Here is a 10683-nt window from a genome sequence, read left to right as displayed (position 1 = left end):
TGTTCCACCGTCTTCTTGAGAGTTCTGACCCCTTGATCAGCCCCCTCCGGATGCGGAAGCTGAAGACTCCGACGAACAAGGCCACGGACCAGTTTCCGCCAGAGGTCCTGGCCCTCCTTCGAGCTCCATCGGTAGAGCTGTAGACCCTGGGTGATGGTGGTGGTTGTCTTTCAGGTCGCGGGGGATAAACTTTTAGTGTGTGATATGATGTGAAGTGGAAGGCGTTAAGTTACCAACTTTCAGTGTGTTTTATGATGTGACTTAGAAAGTTTTGGTACAAGTCAGTGTTTTTGTGAAAGTTGGCCAACTAAAGTAATTCGTTATTTTCGGTTTTTGAGGTAAAATGAAGAGATACGGTCATGTTTTTGCTTATAGATCATTTTCATGCTGATTTACAATGAATTCACTCAAAAATTAGTTTTGATCGACTTTTTCGTGAATCTGGACCAGTGTGGGGCGGTGAAAGTGGAACAATAACCAGCAGAGCACCTGACTGACATGACCTCTGCTTTTAGTTACTGTGACTGATAGTAAGAAGCTAAATACCCGTCCATCCTACCCGCTTAAGCCACAGAAGCCTGAATAGATATCACTGTGACAACAGATACTGCCGCTTCATTCCTGCTGCTAGTTGCAATACAGATTGTTTTTTATTTCACTCCAGCAACAGCCACAATAGCCACAATCTTACATACAGCCCCTTGAACAGTTTTTGGTTTTTCTTCCTTAGTTTTCTGTTTCCAATCTCTCACATCATTTGCACACCGCACCACAATATCCACTTATATTCATGCGCCTGGCAAAATTTTAGGTCTGAGGTTTTTTTTGCTGCCATCACTACTTACAAACTTCCCTCTCATGTAATTTCTATAGACATGTTTGAGACTTAAGTTTTTCTAGTAAATCAAAGCACTGCTTTAATGTATAGTGTTGCTTTTTATTACTTTAAACACTTTCTGTCCGGCAGATTGAATCCAACGTGGGCAGACAAGGGACGTTGTCATCCGATGCCTTATTGACTATCTTGCAGGACATGCCAGTGCCCTTTTCAAGGACTTTGAGGTTGGTATACTACTGTACTTCTCATGCTTTTCAAGGTTTTAACATTTTAGCAAATGTAATCTCAAGTGCACAGCTGCAGTACAGTTATTTTTCTTTACTGCACACAAAGATGGAGCTGCTTTTTGTATGCCAGAGTACGTGCTACTTCTCTTGTGAGGTGCAAGTTGAACGTGAACTCCTAACAGCTGTCTTTACAATGTCTGCAGGGTGCCGGGGATGGATCAACCAGCATTCAAGAAAAGATGGCATAGTGATTGAGAGCAGCACCGTCCACAGCACTCTTGGGGATCTTAGCAAGGCCTGCTACTATCTGATGGGACTGACGTATGCACGAGACCTGCGGTTCCCCAAGACCCTGTCATCCAGTTTTATGGTGTTCCAGAAAGTACTGCTGGATCTGGATTTATGGAAACCTTTCAAAGACTTTGCCAACGAAATGTTGTTGCCTGGCTCCCTTAAAGTGCATGGTTGTCTATATGTGCCCTGTGATGGTGAGATATTTCATATTTCATTGATGACAAGTTATATATTGTGTTGATGTTGCAATATTGTCATGTTTATGCGTAACATTATGTATGATTCTGATGATATATTGTAGTTGTTAATGCGGTGGATGTTATAGTGTTTCACCGCTAGATGTCACTCATGTGTTATTTCTTCTAAACAGACACCCGTGACTGTGCGACACAAACGGACGACGAAAAAAACCCGGAAGACAGGATAAACGTCCAGAAAAACCACGTCCGGAAAAAAGACAAAAAAACAAATAAACATCCCCCCTTCCACAAACATGTTAGGTTAATTGGCGACTCCAAATTGTCCATAGGTATGAATGTGAGTGTGAACGGTTTTTGTCTGTATTATTATTAATAAATTGTTGTTATGGTGCGTGCTTTGGATTGTTGAATTTTTGTATGTTACGTAATTAAACATGTTTTGTTTTGTTCGTACGCGACTTTGTTTAAATCTTTTTAGCTTTCATCCATCATCTGGTATTCCACAACATGTTGGTTAATTTGACAAAGCCGGTCTTTATTCATTTTGACACACGTAATAAGGTTTAAGTGGACTTTACAAAACAAAACACACCAACAAATACATTGCTCAGACATCTCACTTTGCATATGAACTTCACCCATGAAGTACTCGTGGGTGTTAAAAAACACTGAGAGAACCTGAATATGCCCATTTGCTGGAAAGGGATGTTAACGTAAAGACATTACTCATTATAAGACCCACAACAAAGTCTCAGGAAGCGGCTGGAGCGCTCCACATCGCCCCCTTCCGGATAAATATGGTGCATGGTGAATTCCGCTCCGAGCGCCTCTGTTTTTTTCTACCGGACACGCCGATGCCGGGGGCTCGATCCGAGCCCGTCGATTCGCGTGCCCGTCAACTCTCGCGCACCCCCAGTGGCATGGGGTGCGGTATGTTCAATTGATAGGAAGTTTTGGTTGATCCATGAAATGTGGGCGTGGCGGGTCGCCTTGCATGCTGAGCAGACTGTAAACGTTAATAAGTTGGCTTCACATGGTCAGATCATCATACTTGGTCATGTGATCATGGCCCCACCTCGACGATCCACATAGGTCACTTCCTGATTTTGGCGCAGCCCCCCTATTGGCAACAACTAGCCTAACAATTAGTCTTCTTCTGGCAGGAGATTGATCAGATGGACATAAAGGTCACAAGGTCACTGACTGCCAGCCTGGTGAATACTGTTGATGGACGGTGATCTGGATAAAGCACACGTGGTGGGCGTGGCCTGGCGGCGAATGCTCAAACCTCGCCATTGACCCTCAAAGGGTCATAATTAGCCTGCAGAAGGTCGCATGTGGTTGAAAACTTATAGGGGGGTCAGAATCCAGGCCTGAGCGCCCTGGTGGTGCTCCCATGTGACACCAATCTAAGTTGACACACTAGCGCCACCTAGAAGTTTCCATTCATTATCCCTCGCCACCCGTTGCACGTATCACTATGATTTTCGGTGGAGACGTCTATCATGACAGGACGCACCTAACGCTCCAGAACCCATGTTCAAAACACAGCGCCACCAACTGGTGGAAATTTATATCTGCCGTAACTTCCTTCCGCATGGTCGGATCGGCCCCTAATTTTTTCTGTCGGTTTGGGGTACCCTCCGGTCCGTTACCGTGTGGGCGCATAGACTCTATAGCGCCACCCACAGGTGGAAACGTATATCCGCCACAAGTACCTACCGCACGGTCAGATCGTCGCAAATTTTTTTACGGCGGTTCGGGGCGTCGGACGGGACGTGACCGCGCACCCGCCTCGCCGCCAGCGTCGCCCCCTCCTGGCGGAAAATTGCAAGTGCCGTAACTCCCTTACCGCTTATCCCATCACCGCGGTTTTTCGTACGGCGCGTCCGCACGCCCGTCCAGTTGCGCCCCCGACCTGCGCGTACCCCCGACCCGCGCGTACCCCCGACCCGCGCGTACCCCCGAGCGCGCCGGGGTGCTCGAGCCCGCTCATCACCGCTTGCAGTTTTAATTTATATTATTCCTGTTCCCTGGGCTGCTTAAAATGTGCTCTCCCTTCTGTGAGCCAGATCTCTGAAGCCAAAACACTGAAGGAGCTGCAACAGTTTGCAGAACCCCTCACTGATTACCTAGCCAATGCTGGCTGCTTGAGACATCTCACAAGCCTGGCTGACAAGGACAAACTGCTGGAGGATGTCCTCATGTTTCAAGTGGTCCAGCGTGTCCGTGGTCCCCTGGAAAGGTACATCCTGTCACAGGTTAACTGTTGACTATATAGTACACATTCAACGGACTATTAGAATTAATATTCATTCTTGCAACATGTATTTACTGAATTTGGCCTGTATTTGTTGATAATAATTTGTAATATTCAGTTTTCATCTCAAATTATTGTGTAGGTTTTCTGATTGACTGAAAACACTTGGAGTCCTCAATAAAATGAAATCTCACCCTGAAGACTTTCGCCCAGTCGTGCTACAGCCCTGGTACTCTGACTGCTGATATTAAGGAAGACTTGTTTGACATAAGATGGTAAGAGGTGGGAAGTAACAACAGGGCAGATGAAAACAGGGTGGTAGCCTATTGGAGGGACTACTTGCAGGATGTTGAAGGTGAATAACTGCAGGGGAATTGGTTCTGGCCTGATGTATTTTTCCAGCTTTTGAATTTGTGCTCAAACTTGACTGGAACTATGGGTACAATAGGATTTGAATTTGTGTATCCAGCAAAAAATGTTGCCTTCTGTCCTTGTTTTTGAGTGTGGTTCCCACCACTAGTTGTATTTAGTTTTCAGAGGAGGAAGGCCCTGCAAAGCCAGGAGACATCTTGGAATTTGCACCCCCTATTGGATTTTGTCCAGAACCATCACTAGGATTCCAGAGAGGGAGATACCCAATAGCAAACACATGTATCAACTGTCTCAAAACACCTCGCCATAAGTCATATGATGATTTCAAAAGAAACATGGACTTTGCAATCCAAAACACTCAGGGTTTTGGAATGGAGTAAAAATTCTTACCATTCATCGTGAGAAAGTCTTGCGTTCATATTCAAAGCCATGCTGTGCCACACACCTGTTTGGGTGTCATTTCTGCATTAGCACTTTATTTTTACAGGAGTATAACATTTCTTACATCAGTATTTGCACTTCAAAAGTACAAGTTGCATTTCTTGAAACAATCTGAGTGTTGAAGGTTGTATTGCATTAAGATTGAAATTTAAATTTGGTATCAGAACATGTCCGCCGTTTTTCATTATTTGCACCACATCTCAAAATGATTACACAAATTTGAAATGAGTTTAATTTTGTGTGGAGTACAATGCGTGCACCTGAAGAATTACGCTTGTAATACGCTTACGCTTGTAATACATTTGAGAGAAAACTACCAATTCAGTTACTCTTTTTAATTATTTAGTGTGTATTAATTAATCCCATTGTCACTTACCTTGTTTTTTTTTGTAAATAATGTATTCATAGTTGAGCCAGATAAAATCTTAGCAGAGACTGAAAGCCAACCATTCACATGTAGGCCACTACTATTTATTTTCAAGGAAATGTACAAGCGTTACAAATAAATGAATGCCATGGTTACCATCCTCAGTAAATTGATTCATTGTCTGGCTAACTTCCTCCATGGTGCTATGGTTGACCTGAAAGTCAATGTTCAGGAACCTCAACATTGTTATTGAGCTGGAGCTCATGTAAGGGTCCGTTGTCAGTCACTGAAGCGTCATTAGTAGTAAACACATTCCTTCCAGCTGTACTGTTCTGTCCAACGGTGGTGAGCATACCTTCATACCACAACTGTAGAGGTGTCCCGTGTCTCTCAGTTCGTAGTGCGTGGTGGATCTGTGGTTAATAAATGTAGTGCAAGCTAAATATGTGTACTTCAGACAAGGAATCAAGTATATTTTCATCCTGCATAAAGGGATCTCAAAGCTGATACATTCTCCAAAGCGATGGGAAGAAATGTGAAAATAAACCATTTGTGTGTTTCCCCTGTTTTCGTTTGCAGGAGAAGCTAACTTCCAGCAAGCAAGTTTGCACGCTATATTTTCTGGAAGTGGAAGGCCAAAAAATTGTAATATTAACGAATCTAATGAAAACGTGCAAAAAAACTGCCCTGCACCCAACATGACTTTCTGTCAGACTTACCATGACTCATGAGGTCCCCGCACATGGTAGACTCTTCGATGAATCGCTCGACTGCGATGAAAGCATCGTCCGATTGGGTCGATGTGTCGCAGTACTTGGCGGACCCTCCAACGCTGCCGCGGACATATGTTTCACCAGCATTGGGCGTGTTTGATAAAATATGTCTGATGATTGACATCAAACAATCATCAGACAGTGGCGTGTAATCCCGTGATAGGGCATTGAGACGTTGTCTGTGACGAAATAAGGTTCGTCGGTCTATCACATACAATAGAGAAATTCTCTGCCAGTTCAGCCCTATATCCAAACACTGGTTTATCTAGTCCAGTGTCAGGTCGTACCTTGGCCGACCAGGAGCACCACTTTGAGTTGTTGGTGTCATAATAATGACTTCTTGAACTGACGTTTGCTGTAAAATAAGCAACAAGTGTCTGTGGAGTGACTCTAATAGTGCAGCACACTCTCTTGACTCTGAGCGTTCAGCACGACGAGCCACAGAAGTCATAGCACCAATAGTCCTGGTATGGCTCCACAGCTCGGTGAAGTGTCCGGCTACTGGGTTCTGTTGGATAGACTGGATGCAGTGCACAACTCCAACGAAAACGTCATATATTTCCTCAACATGGCTGAAAAAACAAAACTCCAAATGCAAGTAGAATCAACTTATGTGCCTCCACATTTAAAGGACTATACTATGTACAAGTCGTTCCAACCTTGTGTGGAGGGGGAGGAATAATTCAAATAGCAAGTTTACCTCCGTTTGCCTACCGCCGGCCATTGTTGCGATTAAATGTCTGCACTTACTATGACTTACAGTTGTGCGTTTCAGAATAAAATACACTCAAACATGCTAAAACTTACATTTAGCAAGCAGGCGAGCTGGTTTGTTCTTATTGATTGTAAATGTACGCAAAATAATGAACAATGAGTCCTTGTCTCCCAAGTATGAAGTTTTTATAGCAAAGCCTATAAAAATGTAAAGGGTTGAGAACATTATTTTGAAGTGGCAAAATGGGAAGTAGCTGTAGTAGTGGCTTCCTGTAAACAAGCAATTTCAGGTGCTTTCCGGTTACACGGAACTGAGCTTCCGGGCGCACAAAATTTCTTTTTGCACACACGCACGCTACAAACTAATACTCCTGTGTGAATATTATATCTGTGTGTGCGTGTTTATTTGTGTGTATGTGCCTGTTGTCGGTGTGTGTACACGGCTTTTAACGTGCGTGTGTACCCATTATTAGTGAGTGTATGTGTGAATTGTGTTTGTGTGTACAGATTTTTGATGTGTTTTGCCCTGTTTCGGGGCATATGTGCCAAATACGGCCTCCCATAGCCATTGGACCCGTCGCTGCGCGCCCAGCTGGTCGCTCTGCCGTCGCCGCGTCACCCATGGCAACCTGTTCCGGATGTTCCCGAAGAGTTGGTCTGTAGGCCCACGAATTGTTACGATGCACGTTAAACCCCGCTGTGGGATTCCTCCAGGAGAACGGGTGTGAGTGTTGGAGCAACGAACACCAGACATATAACGCAACGCCAATCATTCATTGAAATAAAAGAACACCTTAACACTCTGACTGCATCCACACCTGCCGTGGTTCACCCGCGTCTAATTTACCCATGATGCTTTGTACAGTGGGTCTGACAACTTCATTTTAGTTTGTTCAATAAAATAGTGTTTTTTATTCGGCTTGTCTGCACATATCGCACATAGTTTAATTAAATAAGTAATATGTATCTGTTTAAATTTGTTCATACGATTATATCAAAATACCAAGTTATGTTGTTGACCCGCACCCCCTCGCAATGGACTAGCCCAGGGGTGCTCATTAAGTCGATCGCGATCTACCGGTCGATCGCAGAGGTGGTACTGGTCGATCGCTGGTCGATCGCTGGTCGATCGCGGCGTGACATTAAAAAAATATCATCCCAGCATCAATGCCGTCACTTGATTGACATACGTACAGGGCAGCCATTCAGATGACAACTGAATGTTGCCCTTCGGGCGACCAATCAAATCAAACAACGTCTCTAAGTGCAGCAGAACTTACGATGTCAGCCGATATCATCCATCCCCGTTACTTGATTGACATACAGGACAACCAGTCAGATGACAACTGAATTTTGACCTTTAGGTCACTGCTCATGCGTAAACAACGATGCAAAGTGCTAAGCTAGTCGGCGAATTGCGAGATTTTAAGCCCTCGCTAAAGTTTATGGTCACTAAAATGAGTGAAGGAGCTGGACCAAGTAAAAAGGCAAAAACATATCACTTCCATACGGAATGGGAGGTGGACTTTTTTTTTCCACAATGTCTTTTTCGAAGTGCGTTTGCCTGGCTAACCTGGCTATCAGCAGCTACTGTCCGGACTATGCATCCCTGGCTGGTTCAATTCAGTGCAAGTCATCAAAGTAAACTCAGGTAATTACAAAAAATGTTAATAGTTAATTATGTGTGTTTTGCAATATTGGCTCATTTGGTTATGTAAGGTACATCAACATACATTGTACGTACAAATAATCCTCAATACATTTGAAAATAAATAGATGTTTTGCATTTTTGTAGTGGGTAGATCATTTTGACTCGGTCATTTTAAAAGTAGCTCGCATGCTGAAAAAGTGTGAGCACCCCTGGACTAGCCCAATACGCAGTGCTGTGTTTTCAAATCCAAGGGTGAGCGGGAAGAGTCGTAAAGGCCTGCGTAGCACTGCCGCTCGTCTTGCTATCGAGACACAAAATAGCATAAAGGGGGGAAAAAAGTTGCAAAAAGTTTGTTTGGCTATAGATACACTCGACGAGGTTACGACGAACACTCTAAAAGGTACGTTAAGTGGCAACAGGGTATAATGTAGACATTTTTATGACTGCTATGCTAGCACAAGTCTTACTTATTAGCTAATGAGTAACCAATTGTCATGATTCACTCTGCTTGGTCCTCTGCTGTCTCCTTGCAGCCCTGCTGAGGACTCCACCCCCGGCTCATCCGGCCAGCACACCTGGGGTCAATCTTCCATTAGGCCTTCTTAGCGCTTTTATTTCCTGCTGCCTACTCTTTTCCCGTGAGTAGTTGAGCTTCCTAGTTTTTCCTAGTTTTTCCTTGTTTGCTGCTTTGTGCCTTCTGTTGTACTTCTCGTTCCCCGGTGACCTTTGGTTACCGGCGTCTTTTGTCGTACCGTGTTTTTTCCTCCTCTGTGAGTGCCTTCTGTTACCATTAACCCTTTTTTTACCATCTTCGCCTTCGTCTCTGCTCTGGGGGCCACAACGGCTGGCACCAGCCTTTGTAACACCAATCTGGTTTAGCTGGTGAGATTAAATTGTGTTTTATCGAAGACATTGTTCTTTGGAAATCCTCTAACAAACCCCAAATAATTTACAGTAATTAGCTTCCAAATAATGCATTATTGAATCAAGCTGCTGTCTCTGTTATTATGTATTATTGCACTACATGTGTGAAGTGAACTTTTCCGTATGTGTTCATATATTTTATCTTATTCTGTTTTCTTAGTTTTCTTTACTTTTCTCTCCTGTCTTGTCTTGGTTGTTGTATTTTGTTATGAAGCTTATTCTGACGTTGATTGGTGAGCTGCTGGAAACAGGAATTATCATATCATAATCATCATAATCATATTACTGAGGAAGCAATGAAAAACGAATGAACTAAGGAACTAATGAGTAAGGGTTGTGTACATTTGTTCCTCATTAACTACTGTCATTTCGTGTACCTTATGGTAAAGTGTTATCAACAAAGTATATGTCCATCTTGTACTGCATTATAACAACTGCAATTGGTCAGAGTTCACACATGGTGTACATGGTAAAACTATTATGACAGTCACAATATGGTTTTAGTGATGAAGCACGGAAAGACTGGAAGTGGTTGAAACGTCATTTGCAGTGGTGTGCAACAGACAAATTTGGCATTTAATGACAAGTGTATTGTACTGTATTTCAGCTGCTAGTATTGGAGAAGACCTGCTCAGGTCACTCTCCAGGGATGACATCAAAGATTAGTTTCCTGGTCCAGAAAACTTTCTGAGACGGCGGGCACTGTGGCTTCTTGTGAGTGGTGAACAGGTTAGTGCTATTTTTTTAAAACTCAGATTATCTTCTTCCATTACACTACATTTGATGAAACTGTCAATTTGTTTTAAGGCTTACTACATTTATTCTTGTGGAAAATTGCAAAAAGATCATTAAGTGACATTTATTTTAGGTTCAGGCTTCTGTCAGTGATGTGGACTGGACTAAATCTTCATTTACTGCAACCACCGGCCCTCCAGCAGAGGAACAAAACGCCAAATGTCCAACCCAGAGTACATTGTCTAAACAGCCTGCGAGAGGCAATGATGAGAGGTTTAGTAGATTAAACGCTAAACCGTGGTGAGGGCGGTTGAGGCCATTTTGGTGGAGATGGCGGCTGTGGCTGAGATGGATGTTTTCTTTGTCTCTTTGTCTGCCTTTCTTCATCTGTGCCATTTCCCTCTTGTATTCCTAAAATAATAAATTACATTACATTTTTGTATTTGGCTTTCCCCTCAAACACCCCCAGTTACAGTAGCAAATCCATTGTATCATATATACAAATTATGAAGCCCTACTAAAATTGTACAGTAGTAATGACAGTAATTGCACAGCATATAGCTATAATCAATGTATTTTCTTGATATTTGATTTAATACAAAATGTCCCCACTAATACTGTGTCCCATGAGAGCTACATTCCAGGTATGACACATATATGTGATGCTTGCAAGTGTACTTATGCAAATGGATGATGTATATCGCCATAAACTCCCTGGTAAATAAAAAAGGGTCATCTTTTTTGCACGGCCCACTCAAATGTGTGTTTGGCATGGTTAATGTTTGGGCTTTTTTTATATGAAATTGTTTTTATAAAATTGCACCCTTACCTACATGTAAATCAATGCATGTTTGGTGTATGAAGACGACTTCATACTACAAGCTCAT

Source organism: Doryrhamphus excisus, unplaced genomic scaffold (genome assembly GCF_030265055.1).
Source record: "Doryrhamphus excisus isolate RoL2022-K1 unplaced genomic scaffold, RoL_Dexc_1.0 HiC_scaffold_24, whole genome shotgun sequence".
NCBI lineage: Eukaryota > Metazoa > Chordata > Actinopteri > Syngnathiformes > Syngnathidae > Doryrhamphus > Doryrhamphus excisus.
Note: the sequence above shows the minus strand (reverse complement) of the source record.